Source organism: Macrobrachium nipponense, chromosome 46 (genome assembly GCF_015104395.2).
Source record: "Macrobrachium nipponense isolate FS-2020 chromosome 46, ASM1510439v2, whole genome shotgun sequence".
NCBI classification, from domain to species: domain Eukaryota; kingdom Metazoa; phylum Arthropoda; class Malacostraca; order Decapoda; family Palaemonidae; genus Macrobrachium; species Macrobrachium nipponense.
The window spans coordinates 20,455,776-20,479,291 of NC_061106.1; positions in this window are offsets into that span (position 1 = coordinate 20,455,776).

Consider the following 23,516-nt stretch of genomic DNA (forward strand, 5'->3'; position numbering starts at 1 on the left):
TTTTTACAGGGCATGTGGGGAAACTAACTTGTTATGCCAGAAATTTATGTATACAGCATTTTTAAATTTAAACTGTTGAAGTAGATTTCTTTGGGTTTAAATAAATTTTTGTCATTAATGGAGATTTGATTTGTGTAACTCCTTGGTAAATTAAAAGTAATACAGGGTAATCACATTATTATTATTATTATTACTATTATGTCACCATGAAGATCCCTTATTAGGTTTTATCCAGAGTCATATGATGCTAGGTTGCTTAGTCAGTCAACATTGTATGTTGTAACTACTTGTTGCTATTTATAAGGTGAGAAGAAAATACATACCAAGACAGAATATTAAAGCTTTCCATGTATGAATTGTCAACATTTTGTATGAACACATCCAAAATATTGACTTGAAAAAGAAATCTTTTGGCATTCGATATCAGAGCTGTATTTCAAGTGCCCACAGCTGTATTATCAGTGTTTTACACTACGTCTTAAGACGCCCACAGTGTTTTCTATTACGCATCTTGAGATGCCTAAAGTGTGTTGATCAATATATAGATCTTTGGATTAGAGCATTTCAAGCTTACTGGTTTGGTACAACTATGCTGGTACGGTAACATTTGTAAAACCCTGGTTTCATTAAGTAATTACTAATAAGTAATTTTAATTTGTTAAAGATATAAATCATTGCCTTAAAAGGAATGTCCTGCAATGTGTGACTGATTTTATGATGTATGTTTTCTTGACTGTAGTTAATTTTATTTTTGAGGTCTATATTATATAAAGAAACGTATCAGTTATCAATGTACAAATTACAGAAAAATATGTCCAGTTCAAAGAAAAAGGAATATTACTTAAGTTCCCCACAAGTAGATTTTAAAAATGTTTCTTATCAGCATAATGCAGTTTTTTTTTATGTCTACCATAGTGTTATGTATTTAACTTGAATTTTAAACCACTTACAATGTGCCTTGCATGGCACACTATGTATTGTACTGATTGTACTGTGCTGCATTCCTCTATCCCCAGCTGATATTTATGTATAGTATTACTTTACGTCCATTCCCTTTTGTCTATTCTTATCCAGCTGTCCGTTATCTGAATTTTAGTTTTCACCTCAGATTTAACAAAAAATCCATTGGGAAATCTCTGTGAGAGTCCAGAAAGGAAAAAAAGTGGTCTCATTATAATTTATGATGATAGTGATATTATCAGCTATGAATTATTGTTGAAATTAGTGGTGTTGTCAGGTATATTTTATGTGCATAAATGTGTTAGCCATTTGTCTTATGTAAATAACAGTAAACATAGAAGAGGATAAGTCATGTATGGTAGCTCTAAATCTAAAGTAAAAAGGGTGCTGCTCACTCTGTGTACCTTGATTGGCACACTGTAGATGTTACTAAAGATTATTTGTAGACTCCACTGTCTATAACTTTACCTTGCTCATATTTCCACTTCTCATTTGAGAACATATTCCCTAGACAAGCCGTCTTGAATACAGAATGAGACTCGTGGGTTCATTAAACTCCTATACTTTATAATTATCATGGTAATACTAATAATATATTGATCTGAAAGTGAATATAGATTATATTGTAAATACTGTATACAACTCCCTGGAGCATCTGTGAAGAATCACACAAAGAATAATGGTAGAACCAAGAGCCTCTGTTGTATAATCCCTTTCTTTCAGGTAGTGTCAGTACAGTTCTTTGCTGTCTTGTGTAATTGAGTGTTAGGAAGATGAATTGCATTTATTGTAGTTTTTCCTTTGTTTGGATGGTATGCTCACTAGTGTAGTAAGTAAAATATTGATAATGAAAGAGCACTGGAGAAATTTTTATATTTGTTTCGTCTCTGGAGATGGTCAGCTAAAGGCATCCACAGGTTGCACAGTTTTTGAGATAGAATGGATGATGATATGTTTTAGTGTTTTATCTTTTGTGTACCTTTTTCTTGAAAAGTTACTGCTTGCTCACTAATAGTAAAAGTGGCAGAATGTAGACAGTCATTTGTATGGACTCTGTTTTTGATGTTTTATTTTGATTTTTGTTCATTTTCATCTTTAAGCTAACTATGTGAAAGAGCTATTTTGTACATTTTGATCTGAGTAAGTAGCTTGAAATTCATCATATCATCTGTAGCTTCAGCAGCAGATAAAGTAAAAAACTGATATAATAAACATTGAGGTGTTGGTGAGGTTAAGTTTACACAAATCACAAAGCTGTTTCTTTTATTATGCATTAATAACTTAGCAGAATGGGATAGACCAAGGGATAGACTGAGAGTTAAATTATTAGATACAGTAAAAAGATTATGTTAATCAGGCACCCCTTTTAAGGGAGGAACTCTCCATCTGTACCATTACTTTCATTACTTTGGTTTGACTTCCTTCCATAGTATTAATATTTGCAGTGGTGTTTGACTTTTGATCAAATGTTTTTAACCCCAAAGACTCCTAGCTGCATGCTGGGATAGAGGCTTCAGATTTCAACTTCCTAAGTTTGATTTTCAGTAACTAGATGTATTTCCCTTTGGCATACATATAGATACTATGAAGCACTGTGGCTAGAGAGAAAATAAATAGCCTAAATGTAATACCGTGGCTGAAATAACACTGAACATTCACTGGACACTAATATTCATGATCACCATGAACATGATAAATAAAATATGACTGTCCACAGAAACCCCTTACCCAAAATCACTATTTAATGAAAAGAACTGAGATGGAAAAATACTCAAAATTAAAAAGTAATATTTATTAATACTTTCTGTTACTGATGATGAGTTTTGAAATGATTTAAGAACTCGCCCATTTTTTGTACATGAACTTTCCTGTCAGACATATACTTAGCTTACGTTCTCTGAACGTCACGACAGAATTCAAAACTCGCGGCTAACGCGACAGGTAGGTCAGGTGATCTACCTTACCCGCCGCTGGGAGGCGGGTGTAAGAACCATCATACCTTTCTTGCCAGATTTTTTCTGTCGTCGGTGTCGACCACACCCGTTGTCGGTACCTCTTGACAGTTGGATTCTTTTCTCGTTTTCGCCTGGATTGTTTCTTACGGACTTTTGGTGAAGTACCCGATCTTTTGGCCTGGCTTTCGCGATTTGTGGGACAGTTATTGGACTTTTCTTTGGATTTTCTTGGATTCATGATGTCTGATGTTGATACTAAGAAAACTGCTATGTAGAAGTATATTGATAAGATACTGTGAATATACTAGGTAAGCACTAAAAACGTGTGTAAATAGCCTAAATTTTCGTAAAAACTAACAAGAACAGAAGTGAACCTTTTAAATTTTGAAACTGCTTAAGATTTATAGCTCGGTATAAAATTTACAATGGAAGGTCTGGAGGTTTCCTACTGATAGAGTAGTATTACTCCTGGTAGAGACATTTCCTTTGTGATGACTACATAGCTGGCTTCATTTGTTATGTCACACTTACTTGAATTCCCAAATCACTTATGGTTAAATAATATGTTAAAACATCCAAGTAATACTTTCAAACTCTATTTCATAAAAATTTTTTTTCATCAGACCAAAACTTACAAACACAATCAGTGGCAGGTAGGAAGAAGGGGATATACATATCTGCAAGCAGATTCAGCCTCTCAGAGTTATGGTACTGATGACTGTTGGTTGCCACTAATCTGAATGGCTCTTTTGCGGCAAACAGAAACATTTTGAAGGACACAGGTTATTTCAAATACCACTTGGTAAACTTTATTCCGGATATTGAACAATAAAAAAGTGAGATCAGGCAAGGCAGGGCTCTTATTGCCACGGATATTTCGCCCTTTTCTAGCTACTACAAGTTTTATAACTTGTTCTACCATTTGAAACTTAGTCTACCATCTCTGACAAAGTGTATTGTCATTAGTGACATTAACAGTTTTGTAATGTTAGGGATAAAAGCTTTAAAAATTCGGTATCTATGTTGTACAAGCAATTGAAAAATCTGCTGTAATGAAGTTCATAATTTTTCATAATGGCTTTTACTTCTCTTTTTGTTTTTCTCTGTATATGTAATGATTTTCTAATGGAAGTGGTTTTAGTATATATTTATTTAACTTCTTTTTATTTGATAATGGTACTGAATACTTCTCAGTCATTCTTGCAGTGTATGCACCATATTTATATTTTGCACGTGTGTATTTGGTGCTCAGTATATTGTTTTTGTTGGTAGTTTAGAATGTTCATTATGCACATGCTTCAAAATAAGAGTTTCTTCATTGCATTTGTTAGGAGTCGGGCCGCATTCGTGAAAGCTTGGAAGTTTGTCTTACATCTATGAAGTCAAAGTGGAAACTTTATCCATACAGTAGGTATGGAGGTGGAGTCCAGCAAACTGTGATTCTTATGAAAGGTCTGTGGGGTTCTGTAAATACTTTATTATCTTACATAATTCCGGGGTTTATTTTTAATTTTTATGGTCAGATTTAGAAAATTTAAGAGCAGAAAGATAAAATTGAGCGCTGCATGCAAATGAATTTATTGCTAGTATTATTTGTGTTTTTACAATAAGTTAAATAATCATGCAATGAAAATTTTTTCCTATTATTGGATAAGTTACCTTTGCCTCATATCCATTTTTAAAATTTTCAGTGATTCCCCGTTCCAGTGATGTTTATTTGCAAGTTGTTCTTGTCATGTGTTTGTTTTGTTATCTTTAAAGCTGTCTACACCAAGAATATGGGTTAGTGTGTAGCCTTCCCATTTTTTCTTAATTATTTTGAAGACTCATTTTGGAAAATTGAGTTGAAAAAAAAAATTTTTTTTGCAGAATTTATTTGAAACAAAATGGACCTTGTGATTTTATTTAATAATGCAGAAGGATGCGCACTAATTCTTGTACCTTGACAAAGGAAACTGTTGATTGTCTTGAAAAATCTGGTTAATTTGCTTAGATTTGTTATAGGTACATTTATAGCATATTTTGTGAAGCATACTGTTTCATGTTTTTATGCATTGTTATGTTTCAATGTTATAGATAATTGAATTACAGTATTTACTTATGGCAAGCCATTTTCTGAATGCTTTGGGTAATGATCATCATTTATTGCTCGGGTGTCCGATACAGTTTGATATTTCTTTTTACAATAAACCTGTTGATGATAAATATCTTGTATTAATTATCCTTATTTTTAAAACCATACATAACTAGTGCAAGATACCTGGATTGTTCCCAGTAATAACACTACTTGTTGAGCCATTACCACAAGCCTAAAGAGAAATGTGATGATGGACTTGTAGGAAATATCCCTCAATTACAATTAGGTGAAGGTGGTCTGACAGCACCTGATTGCTACTCTTATTACCTGTTGGACCAAGAAGTTCTTCAGGAAGGTGAGAGATGGTCCAACACCCTTAATGTTGCGAGCTCATGGATGGGTTGGAAGATCATCTACACTATTGTGGGACTCTCAGGCTTTGGAGATTACATCCCATAGCCAGAAGTAGATGGTGTTTGGATACTTCATTCTGCAATGTCCTGTACTTACGAAAAGATGCTTGTACTCTGGTTTGAGGTTCTTCATCCTTCTAAGTAATAATTAGGGCATAGCAACATATCAGCTGGCTCTTCTCCAATGAATTATCGAAGAGAGAGAATTGAGAGACTCAAAGCTTGGGTCTGGAACCAGGGATTTTGCATTTTGGAAGACCACACCAAACCCTAGAAGTTGAAAAAGTACAGGCTAGCAGAGCAGTGTCTCATCCAGATCTTCACCTTAGATTTGGAGGAAAAATTGAGGAAACTCTCAATCTCCCATCAAAAGAGATGAGACTTGAGCTACTGTTCCTACTGAGGAACAATGGAATGAGAGCTCTGCCCTACCAGAAGCCAAATGTGACAAGGCAAGCCAAAAGACTTCCCATTCATATGCTGAGGCCAGTACAGAATAGGTGAAGGGCGAACTGTAAGTCTAGCAGTGGAATAGAATCTTGAAGAATAACTCATGGTGCTTAGAGCACTAAGAACATAAGTCACTCAGGATTGAAGTTCCTGAGAGACTGACTCTGTTTTACACTTAGAGAATACACAACTCCACCGAAGAGGAGAGTGATAATCCAATTAGACAAAAGACTGTCCAGCTAACCCTAGCCTTTATGTCACACACTAAAAGAGACTTGAGTCGGTTAAGGTAAAAGGGAAAGTCTGACTTGCTTAATACTAAAAGCTCTGAGCAGAGAGAATCCCCCTTCTATAATACTAATCGTAGAAGATGTCCCCCACCCACTGATGCCTGTTGCAAAACTAACTAAGAGAATAAACACAAATAAATTCCTTGCTACCTTTCAAAAAATCTTAAAACTAAGGAACTGCTCGAGCTCTAGCTTAAAGTTGTACAAAGAGCACTGTTCAGTGGAAAAGGCAAATGACATGCGTCATTCTCATGGTGCTTTGACCATAGAAACAGTAGATCGGAAAACCCCTCTGCCAGAGGCCAACAAGACCATGCCAGTGCCAAGCAAAGAAAATGGAATGAGAAAACTCACCCCAGGTGAGCGACCCCACTCTTCAGATGCTCACTAAACCATTGATGCTGAAGGCAGAGTCAAGAAACCCTTACAAAGGATTCTGTTGCCAAAGAAAAGAGAAATTGCCTTTTAATGATCATTTTAAAAGAATGAAGGACAACATTCGGAAGTGTTGGAAAGGAGGGGGAGGCTGAGGCATTGGAGTTCCGGCACGATTGTAAGAAATCGGAATATGAGAGGACGGTATTAACATCCAAGGAGCGAGGGCTTATGTGTAAGATATGGAGGTGAGAGCTGCATGCATATGTAGAGGCCATTGCAGTATTAACGAGTCTTTTTGTTGGCATATGGGGCCAATGCTAAAGTTTTTATTCGCAATTGTATGTATCCTTTAACAGGTAAAAGATGAATGCGGCTATATCTATCTATCTATCTATCTATCTATCTATCTATCTATCTATCTATCTATCTATCTATCTATCTATCTGCACCATTTTATGCATTCGCAACCCGACATTATTATATATCAATGTAAGTACATGTATACCAACACATGTGGACAGTAAAAAAAAATATCAAACCTTAGATGATTCCAGCTTCATCTTTAACGCTGACTGGTAGTTGCAATAGCGTGATTAACATTTCACATTAGAAAGCAAGCGTGAATTTCCGCTGTTTAATTGCACTATATCAAACATAAAAATTCTCTTCAATATCTCTTCAATGAAATATGCGCTCAATCATGCTGGACGTAAATGGATTCAAGCCCCCTTTATGAAGCTGTTGTGCAAAATGACATATCAGAGTCTTCATTTAATTATCGGGTTTCGTAGTGCGTCCACTCGGAATCGGAAACAGCAATCCTGAGAAGTATCGCTCGTAAACTATAACTGGTATAACAAGGCCTACGGATTTCCTGCTAATTAAAGTCTATGAGTTCGTTCGTTCATTCTAACTCTTTGCCTCTCGTCAAGATTGCTTGTTTGTTTGTTTGTATGGTGTTTTTACGCTGTATGGAACCAATGGTTATTCAGCAACGGGACCAACGGCTTTACGTGACTTCCGAACCTCGTCTAAAGTGACCTTCTATCACCAGAAATACACATCTCTCACACCTCAATGGAATGCCAAGAATCGAACTCGCGACCACCGAGGTTCGTCAAGATTGCGAACATAGATCAGTCAGGAATTCTTCAAAATACACAGTGGTAAAACTGCGGAGAAACTGCGACTTAAAGTATTAACACATGACAATAGTGGAGGAGATGAGAAAACATCCTTCGACAATGGTTTTGCTCATGAATATCTGATGCTCAACTGTTACATATTTATGGGGAACGTTAAAAGCAATTAAGATGCAAACCAATCAATTGTCTACACGCAGTGTACTTGTTACACTCGGGCCAAATGAAATCGGTGCTAGTGTATGAGCCATGAGTTTACATGCATACACATCATAAATACATACAATTATGGATTAAATACCATAAAAGAGAGATAATAAATATTCGAGGAAAATCGCGTCGTCACCTGCTCATGCATTTGTACATTCAAGTAATAAGAGGCAATTTCATTCTTTTGATCTATCATAGTATTGAAGATATATGCAAACTAACTTTACTGAAAATAGTGATATGCTTGTTTACTTTTTCTTACTAGTAAGCCGTTTGTGCGTGTGTATGTGTGGGGGGATCATTGAACTGATAAAGATAATCTTTTTATCATGTTAGAATAATATAGACATTCCTTCAAAATACATAAGAACATGTGAAACAATCTTATAAAAATTAATAAACGCTTTAATAATAATAATAATAATAATAATAATAATAATAATAATAATAATAATAATAATAAAAGACAGACAATCAGACACCAACTAAAGAAAAATGCCCAACATAAAAATAAAATGTAATTAAGCATCCAGAGAATAAAATATTGGTCAAAGAATGAATAAGAACATTTATCATGTGTGCAACCGACTGTTATATTAACAAAATCTTCCTTGGTCTACTAATTTTGAGACTATCGGAGGCACCAGGCAGGTGGGAGAAATACGACCAAGATAATATATCTCGCACCGATGGACAATCACTAATGTTCTGACAATGGCCTGACTAAATAAAAGTCTTTATTATGTTTATCATCCGGTAAATTGACTTCAAATTGATGAATGTTTTAGATTTAAATACACGTGTTTTTAGGGAAAACTAACCAAAATGAACTAAAAGAAAAATTAAATTCACGAGCCCCGGTAATATGGCAGGAATATTAAATGAATTGTGTTGACTGGCAGTTTGAAGAGAGAGAGAGAGAGAGAGAGGAGAGAGAGAGAGAGAGAGAGAGAGAGAGAGAGAGAGAATTACCCAAGCGGGACTTAAGGTTTTCGAAAAATTCGAAACTGTAATTTCTCTTTGACCAGAAGGTCGGAGTTACAGGGCAGAGGTGAGTGACATCGGAGAGGGTCATTACAAAATCGCAGATCTCGTAACAGTTCAAGTACAATGGGAAAAATATCACCACCTAAACCAAATCTCCAGTTCTTAGTTTGAGCAATTCGAAGGCTATGTGATCTCTACCCGCATCCCCACCAAATATTGAAGTAACCTGCACAACACAACTACTGTGAGAAACGAGAGATTTCATTGCATTTTCATCAAGAGAGAATCGAAAAATCAAGGATGACCTGTAATTCAAATCATTCTTCCTTCGCTCCTTCCCCAGCCGTGAGTTAATGGGTTGGAAGTTTTCCAATTAGGAGCAAGACCCTCTTTTTCCAACTGTGTACTTTTCGCTCAAGAGTCTTGGATCAGTATTTTATCTCTAACTTAGTAATTCTTCTCTGAAGCTTTGCCTTGTTTACTGAGCAAACGTTTGCGACTTCCAAGCTTGTCAAAATTTTACCACCTTACCTATAGAGAGAGAGAGAGAGAGAGAGAGAGAGAGAGAGAGAGAGAGAGAGAGAGAGAGAGATTCTTTCGGGTCAGTAGCTGAACGATTAAATTAAGAAGTGAAATTGGGGAAAGTTTTAGTGAGCCATCAAAATAGACGAATGGCGACTCGAGTTAGGAATAGAGAAAAAACTCAATTGAATTGAACAGAAAGTTTAGGAACAAAGCGAAGTTCAATGAATTATGGCGAACAACAAATGAGGCCACATTTTATATATATATATATATATATATATATATATATATATATATATATATATATATATATAGATATATATATATATAATATATATATGGGTGTATGTAGTATGTATGTATATGTATGTAATGTATGTATAATATTATATATATATATAACATATATATACATATATATATATATATATATATATATATATATATCTATATATATATATATATATATATATATATATATATATATATATAATATATGTATGGATGTATGTATGTATGATATATATATATATCTATATATATATATATATATATATATATATATATATATATATATATATATGTTACCTACCCGCTGATACCTATTACCAGCGAAGGGTATTTGATACTTGGTATGCGTTAAACCCGAGCGTTAAGGCAAAACTGGCTACACACAATCTCTCCCCCCCCCCCTCTCTCTCTCTCTCTCTCTCTCTCTCTCTCTCTCTCTCTCTCTCTCTCTCTCGAGGTGATCACTGCCATAGCCTCCTCTCTCTCTCTCTCTCTCTCTCTCTCTCTCTCTCTCTCTCTCTCTCTCGACTCGCAACCTCTCTCTCCATTCTGACCAGGTCATCAAATTCAGAGTTCAAAGTTATTAAAATAAAAGTAATATTTATTCAACAATGGAAAGATAATAATTCAAGTCACACAGACAAACCACTCAGATAACCCCCTAGTATTTAAATGTCTTAATCAGTAATTAGTCACACCAATTATCTCTTCTCCACACCAGACCCTCGGCCCCCTAGGACTCTCGGTTCCCTTGCTAGAAACACCTGTTACAAAGACACGAGAACATACTCGTAAGCACACACAATTGTAAAGACAAAGTCAAAGATTAAACAGAACATCTTTACAAAATGTCAAACAGACAACAAGCCATCCCTTTGGCTAAAGTAAGTCAACACTTACCCATTACAGCCTGGAGAACCACACACAAACAATTAAAAACTTTCGCAGAGCTATCCCGGCTTTCTGCTTTTCTCCCACAGACCTCTCTGTAAGTCTCTCCATAGATTTGGCTAAAGATGCCATTATGAACGGAAGAGGCGCACACGTACATATGAATTCACCAAACCTGGTAACAACCAGTTTTCAAAGGCACTTGAACAAGACCCTATGAACTCACGACCATTGACCTGCTTAACTATGCATCTTCGTATCACTCCATCCCAGAAATGATTTATCAGCTTTCTCAGGTCATTGCTTCGGCTCTGTTTTGCGCAAAGTCACAGCACATCACATTGGCATATTAAATATATTATTAATTATAACCCTCTTCATCTGACATATATATATATATATATATATATATATATTATATATATATATATATATATATATAGTATATATAAAATGAATGACATTATAATTCTTGCAATCAAAATTCACAATAATAAAATGATATGCATAAAAATTATAAGAGTACGTTAAAAGATAGCTAATACTTAAAAAAAAAAAATTAAAATTAAAATTAAAAATGCTAAATGAAACAATTGAGCAGATAAAATAAAATAAAGCAGAATGCAAAGTTAAGTCACAAAAACGGATGGTACAAAAGAATAGTAAATATACTAAGTCGATTTACAAACCAGCTGGATGCAGACTAAAACCACAAAAGTGAGGTAACAGCTACATTTCTAGCCAAGGAAAGCTTTATCTTAACAGAATATAAAACTTCTAAAATGTCGAGGTCTGTAGCAAACTGGGCAGAGGTTAAAATAGAAAAATCATCGATATGTAAAGGGTGACCAGACTCCTCGCTGTGTTCCCTAACTGCACTATAACTAGGTCTTGTAAGATAATTGCCTGTACAAAATGACCTACCAAGGTGCACAAACCATCTCATCCAAGCTGATCTGTTAAGTTTTTCCAACGTAAGTGGCATCACAACCACTGCACTGCTATTTATAGATCAGAGTGGACCGAAGGCTTGTTGGTATAGGGTCTTTAATTTTAAAGAAATTTCCTAATTTATTTTGTAAAGTAAAATATATTTTGATATCTAGCTGAGGGTAACCAATGGACAAAATAGAAATTAATTGCTTTTTTAGATCGTAACTATGAGTTCCAGTAAAAGTAAAAGGTAGATAAAATAACAGGTTTCTTTACGTTAGCAGTAGTTTCAGGTTGTTTGTTTACATATAATTTTGAAAGTTGTTTACCAATATATGTATTACGTAATAAATTAACTAATCCTGAATTTTCTAATGTACGGTGCCATGCCAAAAAATGTAAACAAGATATTGAATATAAACATTTTAAAATTCTCTCCAGAGCCACCTCACCTCATCAATTAGCAATAACCGAATCGTTTATATATTAAGAAGCTTGTTCCTCCTTTAAACAATCAAACTACCTCCACAACACTGTACCTGTCTTGAGTGTGCCCGTCTCTGTTTTTTTATGTCATTAGGTCCTTGGTTCCCGTCCTGAAAGGTAGCGGTCTATTTCTTTCATTCTGTCTGTTGCATTTTAGTTTTTTTTTTTAATTTTTTAATTTTTTGAATTTTTGTTTTAGTGTAAATATTTTTTAAATTGTAAATTTCTTAATTCTTAAGTCTTTGTAATATTTTTATATATTATAATTACGTTTTCAGCTTTGAAAATGAGCTGTGTCCTCGAAACGTCAGCTTGTTTAATAAATGGACAATTACTAGTACATGACGTCTCCTTCAGCTCCTTGTTATATATATATATATATATATATATATATATATATATATATATATATATATATATATATATATATATATATATATATGTGTGTGTGTGTGTGTGTGTGTGTGTGTAGTGTGTGTGTGTGTGTTGTGTTGGGACTGAAGTTTGAATTTTTACTTTACCTATGGATGGATGAATTGGTTGCCTCCAACCATTTATTATATCAACAGCTGACAAGGATTTATTCTTTAAGGATCTGTGCTCATGATAATGTAAAATAGATTCCGAATTATCTTTCAATAATCGTTTTGAAGCTATCATTATTCCTAATGGTGAATGTTCTTACGGGATTGAGTATAGACTGAAAGATGATGACCATGTCATTACGCTGCATAACTGGGCGGCACGACAGAGCTAGTACGTTACCACTTTACGAAGTAGGTGAAAGCGCATGAAGGTTAGTTAAGTTTATAGTTATGCCGGTCTAACTGTATTCTTTTTGTGTGGGGGGGTGGGGGGGGGGGGGCGGCAAATTGATAAGCAGTTTGGTGTAGCTTCGCTTTAAACAATACATTTCACATGTCCATTCTTTGATTTTGAGCAGTTCTACATCGACACTGCAATTTCCAGACGTGATTGAAAGGTCGTGGGTGTACTGACTTAGTGCAGAAAGATCACCTGCTGCTTCGAGCAGTCTGTAGATCCGGTGAAAAAGGAAATGGCAGCTTGATCTAAAGCCAGTTTAATCATGAAACAGTCCAAAAGCGTTTAATATCGTATCTGCCAGAATTCTGCATTTTTTAAAAAGCGTCGTGAAGTAATGACGAAATCAATCGCAGCTATGAAACATCGTTCGCAGTTTATTCCTCATCAACTAAGCTGTTCTTTCATCTATGTCATTTCGATATTTAAGGGGCTTGATTTCGTTGTTACAAGAAATACGTTTCCTAAACTAATGCTGCAAGTTCAACGTTCAGGTTGATTCTTCTCTTTTGGAGTAGCAATTATTATAATGATTATTTCGAATACAAACATTCTGAAGGGCAGACAAGAGAACTTGAGATAAAAATAAATTCGGGTTTTTGAAGACAAAGAGCTGCGAGAAAGCTGTGACTATTATGTAGAATCTGCCGTAATCTTAATCGCTGTTACAACCACCATCAAGTTGAGTATTTAAGATCCGGTGGAAAGTCGGTCTGTTAGTGAGCAAATTATGTGCATTTTAATATATTTGGTTATTCACTGTCCAAATATTATTGGCGCAAATAGTATTAACGAGAATATTAATGGTTAAAACCAGATACAAGTCCTCGACTGGCAATGACGAATTCAAATACACACGCACGACTCACTAATATACGCACAAACATAAAAAGCGTACACTGCTTCTCTCACTTTTTTTATGGTTCGCGGCAAGAATATAAATCTACCCGCAAATAGGAAGTTGCTAAGAGGAGCCAATCAAGAGAGAAGTGAGAAGAATGAAGGCATTGTTTTACTGGATGCAGACAGAGAAACAGCACAGTACACAGGCAACGTCATGGGAAAGATTAGGACAGGTGAATTTGCGCCGTCTTGGAGGATGCTCGGGATGTGGCTGAAGATGAAAACGAATTCACCTCCTTATCAAGTATCGACGAAGACTTATGTAAAGAATATTGACTGACAAGGGAGGCTGGACTTTGAGTCTATAAGAAGGCTGCGCCTTTCATTTAATTAAGTGAAGAGGAGCGCACGTGTGGAGGTCATTAAACACGGCACTTACGTACCTGAATTTGGTAATTTTTATTATATTTTTTACAAGAAAAATTTCAATGAGATCTCCAAGTTACCGAAATAGATATCAATATGATTAAATTTCATATTAGGCCTAACTATTATTTCAACAATTTTCCGAATTAGGCTCCCAATAAAAAAAAAAAAAAAAAAAAAAATACAGCTTCCTCGAAGAAGAAGAAGCGGACAAGTTCTCTATGATAGAAAGGATGTTAAAGTCTTGACTTTTCTCCTGATGTCTGCTTATCCTGTGATGAGACATTGAACTGAATCTCATTTGTCAAGTATATTTGAAAGCATGAAGAATCACTTCTTTACACTTGCGTTATGTATACATTGTTTTTATTACTTCATTGTATTTTATACTGATGAGAAAATCAGACTTGAAGAATTAATTACAAGATTCACACACAAGAAGACAAGAAATGTACGCGAGATATATTCTTTACGCCCTTGTTACTCTCACCTACTCTCTTCCGAGCAATGTTCCAAGGGGATATGATAAAAAGAGATAACATATCTTAATAGACTGGCAGCAATTCTAATGAAATATGTTAAAACTCTCTTACCATAATGACTGAAATTGTTCAGAACCAGGATTTCATTCAGTGCTTACGTTATTCAAAGGGAATCCTCGCAATTACCTTGACGTCTCATAAAACTCTTAATAAATTATTCTTCAGAGGGGGACGAATAACGAATAGAATTCCTTAATTCATAATTGCAAATTCATTAAATAGGGGTGCATATTCCTGTACCGCAACCGAGTACGGGACCTTCCCTGAAAAAGAGGGACGCCATATCCTCCAAAACAATCACTGAGAGAGAGAGAGAGAGAGAGAGAGAGAGAGAGAGTCTCTTCCGACACACTACTCGATGCTTAATTAATTAATCAATCTGTGGCCGATCCAATTAAAGTCACGATGTGTCGAAGGGAAGACGAGATGACATTCCTCCCTGGAAACGTTTTTACGGCGAAGGCCTATGGGGCTTTGCCTGTCAGTCAGGTGCAACGACATTAGGAAGATGCTTAACGACGATTTTTTTTTTTGTTAACAGCGTAGTATAGACTTCGTCCGGAGGGTATAACTCGCTTATCTATCTGTCTGGAATACGAATTTTCGCTTACTTGGGGAGTCAGCCTACAAACTACTTTTGTTGCTGTTGTTGTCGTTGGGGGGGGGGGGGGGGGGATAGGAAAACCCTATGGAAAAGCCTCAAAAGCTCTGAGAAAGGTGTTTCGCTTTGAATTAAAGATACAGGAATTTTAGGATAGGATATTTATGATTTATTTATTAGAATGGAAATGTAAGAAATAAATAATGTACATGTTAAACAGGACAGAACAATTATTTCTAATAAAATATAGCTTATTTGTTTTAATTTTCTTTGGTGAAATAACACTATTTGACCATAGATTTTAGCACGCGCCATGAGTAAGGTGGAGGTCGGATCACGCCTTGTTATATATATATGTATACATAAATACACACACACACACACACATATATATATATATATATATATATATATATATATATATATATATATATCTAATAAAAGGAGCCCGTAAAAACACCAAAATATATAGAGAAAAATACTATATTTAAGAGACTGCTGTTTCCCTTTTCAGGTACATGAATGAGAAAAGTTACAGAAAAGGTGGTATTTATAACAAGGAGCTCATCCACAGGTAAGCCAATTAGGTCACTCCCGCTGATAATCTTCCTTTAATCTTCTTAAGCGTTGGTTTTGTAATGAAAACCTTGTCGATGATATCTGAGTCCCATGCTCCCTTTGAGATATTCATTACCTGCCTTTCTTTAATCAAGGCCCATTCCATCATTTGACTCTTGTACCGGCAGGTGTTTGGGTAAGTAAATGCTGTGGATGGACCTCTTGCTATAAATACCACCTTTTCTGTAACTTTTCTCATTCATCTACCTGAAGAGGGAGACAGCAGTCTCTGAAATATAACATTTCTCTCTCTATAATTTGCTGTTTTTTATGGGTTGCTTTTAGTTAGATGGAATTCTGTTATAACAGAACATTTTTACCAGTCATATATATATATAATATATATATATATATAGTATATATATATATATATGTATATATATATATTATGTATATATATATAGATATATATATATATAATATATATATATATATATATATATATAATATTATATAATATAAATATATATCTATATATATATATATATATATATAATATAATGATATATATATATATATAATATATATATATATATATATATTATTTTATAATATATATATCTTACAAAAGTGTGATGTGTTTAGTGAATTACATATCATGTCTTGCTTGGAGACAGATTGAGCTGTAGAGGCAGCCTTCTTGAATGAAGGAATCTGGTGCGTAAGCATTTTTAATCTGGAGGCTGTTCGTACTGTTGCCAAGGCAGTTTGGGGTGTGTCGAGTATGTACATTCGTTTGTACGAATGTCACAGGTCTAACCGACCAAGGCACTTGCGAGAGACACATTCCTTTTGTGATAGGAAAGAGGTCGGTTTGGTAAACGCTAGGTGTTGGGAGAAAACCCCGTCTTAAAAGATGGGCTCTATTCCATGATATTAGAGACAGGATTCTCTATCCTGACTAATACAATGAAACGATTGACACTTCGGGTCTGGGAGTGAATACTTAGCCAGGAGGGTGAATGATAACGTATTAGTTTCTTGTGGTGCAGACTGGGTTTTTATCACTATGACTTATTAATAATTTTGTCGTATTTTATGTTCATCTGCTTTGGGTGATAAAATAGTATCTTTTTGTATTTATGTGAGTTTAATAGCCTAATGACATGTTTGCAGATAGAGGCCGCCACTGTCAGGTAAGGGTTTCCGGTTTGTGTAGTTTGGTAGTTTTGTCGAAAGGGTGTAAGATATATATATATATATATATATATATATATATATATATATATATATATATATATATATATATATATATATATATATATATTACATACATATATACATATATATTATATATTATACAGATTTCTTTTCTTGTGATTTTGTCTTCTTGATCAGAACACCAGAAAGATAATTATGGATGTAAATTGAAATTTATGGTGATGTGGGGGAAAATTTGCACCAATTTAAAAAAAAACTGCTTTCTTTCCATATCGTGATTGTCATTCAATCACACTTCAGATGTTTTCCACAAAAACGATCCGAATGATCTGTGATGAGGATCGCTCCGGGGTTGTGGTCCATTTCGGGAGTTTAATCTCATTACGGTCAGCATCAATAGAGCACAGGGTTAGACCGCTGCTGACCAAAAATAGGACAATCTCGCGCATGACGCCACGTGGCTGACCTGACTGAGGTTCAGGTAAAAAAAAGTCATCAGTCAGTATTTGATCCCACCAGAGTGAAGAACAAGGAAACTATCTTCCAGTACCTGGAGATTAACGGGGACCTCTCTCACACAAGGTCGTGAAAGAGATAGAGAATGGGTGTGGGCAAACAATTCCTATAGTGACCCTTAATTTATTTGGTTTCTTGGTTTTCTTTTATGGCCACCTACCAATGACGTCACAAATATGCGCAGTAACGACGGGACGGTCTAACCCTGTACTCTATTAATCCTGATTATGATATTGAAGACCCGAGGAGACGCGATACCAGGAAGTTCAATAAGAAAGGAAAAAAATTGTAAAGCACCTTATGTCATTATGATGATAATTATTATGATAAGTGTACATATTCTGCCACCAATCGTATGGCAGCTTCTAGTGTAATAGGACCATACGCAAAAAAAGACAGAAAAAACAAATAAATAAAAAAAGTGCAACATAAAATCGAAAACAAAATTCAAATGCGTATGTAAATAACCATAGTCTTATGAAGCGAATCACACCTTTCTAAACAATGCTAGGATCATCTTGGTAGTCGGAATAAATCGCATTATTTAAAACTGCACGGAAATTTGAGCCGCTACGGGCAACGGAAACATGAAGTAGGGAAACAATTAACTCTGCAAGAAACATATGAAAAATTATCTTAGGCACTTAAGTAACGTGACGCCGTTTTCTATTAATATAAAGTTGTGCGAAGCGGCCCAGCTGGAAATCACCGAAAGATTAACCTGAAATACAAATCTCGAAAGTAAAGTTCCAAAGATGATGCTGACACCTTGAAAGAAGAGCAAATTCCAGTTGTAATGGAGCAAAATGCACGAATTGCGCGGCACTGTTCCAGAAAGTTCGGGAGGCTATTTCGAAACTGGCACTGTTCTGAAATCTCTGAGAGTTGCCTTCCAGATGATGCTGGAAATAAAAGCAACTGAAACCATATGTATTAAACGAACACGCAAGTTTTCTGAAGAATATGTCCGACTTTTTCTGCTCACGCGTGTACTCTATGTATACAATGGGAGTGTAGCTCAAACTACACTCCCGTTCAAAGTGCTTTCTTGTCTTGTTCTTTTACATCAGATTTCGGAATAAGAATGAATGTTTGAGATTAATTTCCTCGCAAAATGCAACAATGACAGAAGTTCGTATTACACACACACACACACACATACGGTGTGTGTGTAATACGAACTTCTGTCACCGTTGCATTTTGCGAGAAAATCAATTTCAAACATTCATATATATATATATATATATATATATATATATATATATATATATATATATATATCTATATATATATATATATATATATATATATATATATACATACGTATATATGAAGCGGCATCACAAAACTTTCGCGTGATATCAGATTTGCAGGTTCGCCACAAGGAGGAGAAAATGAAAAGCTAAGTACCAAGTACTTTTGTGTAATTGCTGCACATTTTCAAGGTACAATGAAGGAACTAAGAAGATTTTTGTACATCAGAAAACTTTTCATAAGAAAAAGACGAAAATCACTTAAAAGCAAAACAGCAGTTAGAAAAAGTAACAACAAAACAATCATACAAGTTCATTCTTACTACAAACAAGCTAAGTCTCCCACACCTCAAAACATAACAAGTTGGTAGTTCAAAACAGAATGACCAAGCCGATCTTTCTAATTACAGTATAAGTACAAACATACTTTAAAACGAAAATTAGACAACGAGCGTTAAAATGACATACAAACAAACTGAAAGTCTCATTTTCCTGTTCTGAATTGGGTAATTGGGCTCCATCTCTTGTTTTTGAAAAACATCCGACCGAATTTGCTATTTCCGCGTTCATGAACGGATATTTCAAATCCCTGGCGTTCTTGGCACTGCGAAACCAATGCTTGGGCGACATGGGGCTATGCACCTGTTATTTAGAGAATTTAATAAACGGAATTGTTATTGCAGTCTTCTTGCGAAAGGTGGAGGAAGTTTTCGCCAAATGGATTGAAATTGAATTTTGCTTAAACTTAGTCATTTTATTAAATCCACACAAGCCGAAGAAGAAATACGTGTTGGTAGATAGCAAGTTAATATTGGGAAAGGCTCTTCTTATATTATACAAGCTACTTTAATTAGAACATTACCGATACACTGTTAATGAGCGCGGAGGCGTGGCAGTAGAGCATATATATGCTTTGGAAGACATTTTATCTGGGAAGAAGAATACAGTGAAGTGGAGGAGAGGAACAACTCAAACAACTCAACCTGACAGGGACGCTCCATGGAACATTCTAATTAAACACCTAGCCTTACCTAACTTAACTATAACCTATAGAACCCCATCATACGCATCCCTGGAACGCATTTGACCTCATCCTAACATCCTTCCGAATTTCCATTCTCTGGTCATTTGTTTATTGGTTTGTTGAGAGATGGAGGACCTTCCAGGACGCAGAACGCGCCATCTCTCCCTCGAACTGAATTGTTTTCCTTATCGCTTATTACAAGCGGGGTCAAAATTGATGTTTAAAAAAGGTTCGGGTTCTTATCTTAAGATGATTGACTAAGTTCGTCCAACTAAGCAATCTGAGGACTGCAGATGCAGTAAGCAACGTTATGGCAAAGGGCCTCAGGGTGGCCACTTGGGATTAGAGAAAATGACTGTTTAGCTTTCGATTATGCGGAACAATATACAGAGAGAGAGAGAGAGAGAGAGAGAGAGAGAGAGAGGGGGGGGGGGGGCGCGGTGAACTCGAACCACCTTGTGGAGGAGTTGGAGAAAGGGATTTACAGAATAGTAATGTTTATAACTGTCAAGACGAATTTGCTTCGATCCGGTCCTGCCGAGAGCGAAATCAGAAACAAATATCCCAAACTACATAGCAATATTTTTAATAAGGACAGATAATTATAATGGAAACAAAGTTACAACAGGCGATATTAACGTGGGTGTTGATCTGTTCCTTGCATTCACAGTTCCGAGTAATCGTGATGACGCCCTGTGTTGACGAATAGGTGTTGCCAACAAGAGCTCGAGAGAGCCCCTCCATCCAACTTCTCGTTTACACAAGTTCAACCTTAGCAATATATATGCATAAGGTTATCTGGATTCTGTATGGCCAGGACCATTCACTTAATGGACTGTCTTCTCCTCGTGCCGACGTGCCCATATACAATAGCACCTCTCTCTCTCTCTCTCTCTCTCTCTCTCTCTCTCTCTCTCTCTCTCTCTCTCTCTTCCCCAAAAAGAGGATATCATCATGGAGACATTTAAAAATTCATGAGCACTTCCTGTTGAGCTCAAGCAGTCTAGCGAAAAATAAAAAAATATTTTTGTATAAAGATTTCACAGTTCAGCTAATAGGAACATATGTACGAGTATTAATATAATTTAATCATTTAAACCGAAAATAAGAAATTTCAAAGCAAATATATTTAACTAAGCGGCCGTGAGCGAATCTGGAACCAGATGATTTTTCTCCTTCGTTAGTTACAAAATAATCTTGCGAATGAAGTTCATGCTGTCAATAACTGGAGTGAATTTACGAAACTGAGAGACTGTAGTTTTTGTGCGTCGTGCGATTGGTACAAACTACCGGAACAGTTTATGTTTTTATTTCTTTTGGTGATATTTATGTTATTTCTGTTAAGCTTTGTTGTGAGGGGGCTCTTCTATGATTCACACAAATCTTAATTCTTGTCAGAGGATGCTAGAATAATGACGCTTAATTTAGATCTTACGTTAAGCAATATTATGTGGTTTGAATTTCACGTTTTATTTTCGTTTCAGGCGGTAAAATCGTGCAAAATAATGACGCTTCTTATGGCAGCCCATAATGTTATACATGATCTAGTATTTGGCATATGTGAGAATATTGATGTTTTAATTGGATTTTGTTGCAGGCAGTCTTGGATTTTTTTTTTTGTAAAACATTGTACAAGTTTCCTCTGTTTTGTTAGGAAAAAGAGCAAATATACGAGGAAAGCTCCACTTATCTACTTGGACATGGATGGTGAAAAGCTGATGAAAAATTGCTGGCGACACCTTAAATTAAAAGGTTCCGTCAACGGCCCAGTTTCTGTCCCTCCTTAAATGTTCAAAGCCTACTTCAGTAGCAAATAGCAGAATGCGATTATGGTCTTCAGCTCCTGAATCATACTGCAGAACGTTTTCCCATAATGAAAGAAGCTGAAATTTTGCTGGAATGCAGAACCCTGCTGCCCTTTCCCCAGGGATTGCAGGAACACTGAAAGTTTGCTGTCTCCAGCTTCCAACTAACGATCTGTAGATGAATTATTCGAGGCAACATCTTCTTTTAGCTTTACAACAGCACTCTTGGCATCAGCTGTACTTTTAGATGCTTCATGATTACGTTCGTTGATAGTTCTTATCAACTCGTAGCTTTCGGCTTTTGATTTTGTGTGTACCCTTTTTTAAGACGATTTTTGTTTCATCTTTGCACACAGTCAATTACAGATCTGTCACTATTGTATCCATCTTGATGGTACTACATGTACTACAGACCATCAACTAGAATATCTTTGCCACGCTCACTTGTAATGGTAGAATTAAGCCATTGCTAAGGGCTATAGAAAAAAAGTAAAAATATTCACTACCGGAGTCTGGAAGTGTGAAATACAATAGATGGAACCCGTGAAGGACTGAAGTGTTGCCTAGGCTCAATGACAAGCATTCTGCTTAAAAACACTTAACAGAATATTAACTAAACGAGCAATTTTGTGTAATAATATTATTTTTGACTAAACAAAGATTTCTAAAAGAAGGATTTTGCATAGGACCACTTATTTAAACTGCAGATATCCAAACAAGTAGTAATTTGTAAAGGAGCACTTATTTGGAATAATATTTTATAAGAAACAAATGAATTAAGCCTGGAAATTGTCCGACTGTCCATTGTCCGCTTGGCACTGGCACTGGCAATTAATTGTCCGGATGGCTGTTGCCAGCTTGGCAATATAATTATATCTAAAAGTCCATTAACTATTGCCTCTCAGATGTAGCGGTTTTATTCGGAACAGACCTTTGTACTTTGATCTTATCCACATTGATAAACAAATAAATAATCTTCGTTATTGTTCTTATATTTGATAATGTATGATTGATTGATTTACAGATTTTGGGCACCGTGCCAAGCACTGGGGCAACTAAGGCCATTCAGCACTGCGGAAAAGGTTTGGAAGGTGTAACAGGAGAAAAACCTCGCAGTTACACTATGAATCTATTGTTAGGAGAGGGTGGACAGTAAAAAGGAAGCAAGAGACTATGAACGGAGGTACAGCAAAAGGAATGAAAGTAGTCGTAGTTAGGGGCCGAAGGGACGCTGCAAAGAGCCTTAAGTAATGCCTACATTGCACCGCAAGAGGTGCGCTGACGGCCCTAACACCTTACGGGGTTTTTATAGTTTGCCATGGGACATACAATTGCTCTTCTCATCAAGTTCTTTCCCTCAAGCCTTTATCAGCACTCATGATTGTTATCAACTCTCTCTCTCTCTCTCTCTCTCTCTCTCTCTCTCTCTCTCTCTCTCTCTCAGGATGGACAGGTGCCTTGAAAGACGCAATTAACAGACACCCCAGCGGGTTTAATTTCCAGCTATGACCTCTTTGGTGCATTTCCTGAGCCAAGAGTTCAAGACCCTCAACTGCCGCAGAAGAAAGAGTGGGAGGCGAAACTAATTACGGCGTTTGGCAGAAAAAGGTGTGAGAGAGGAGAGACGAGAGAGAGAGAGAGAGAGAGAGAGAGAGAGAGAGAGAGAGAGAGTACTAATGGCTGAAAGATCATTCACATATTAGCTTACGAGTATTCTTTTTATTTTATTTATTATTTATTTATTTTTAAACGAAGATTTTTATAAATTGAAGGTGTCTACGTGAGAGAGAGAGAGAGAGAGAGAGAGAGAGAGAGAGTTTTCTGGGGAAGATGATAGCTTCGAAAAGAGCTCAATAGGCCATATTTCTCCACATTTCATGCTGACATGACCGAGGGCTACTTTTATATGAGTGTTTA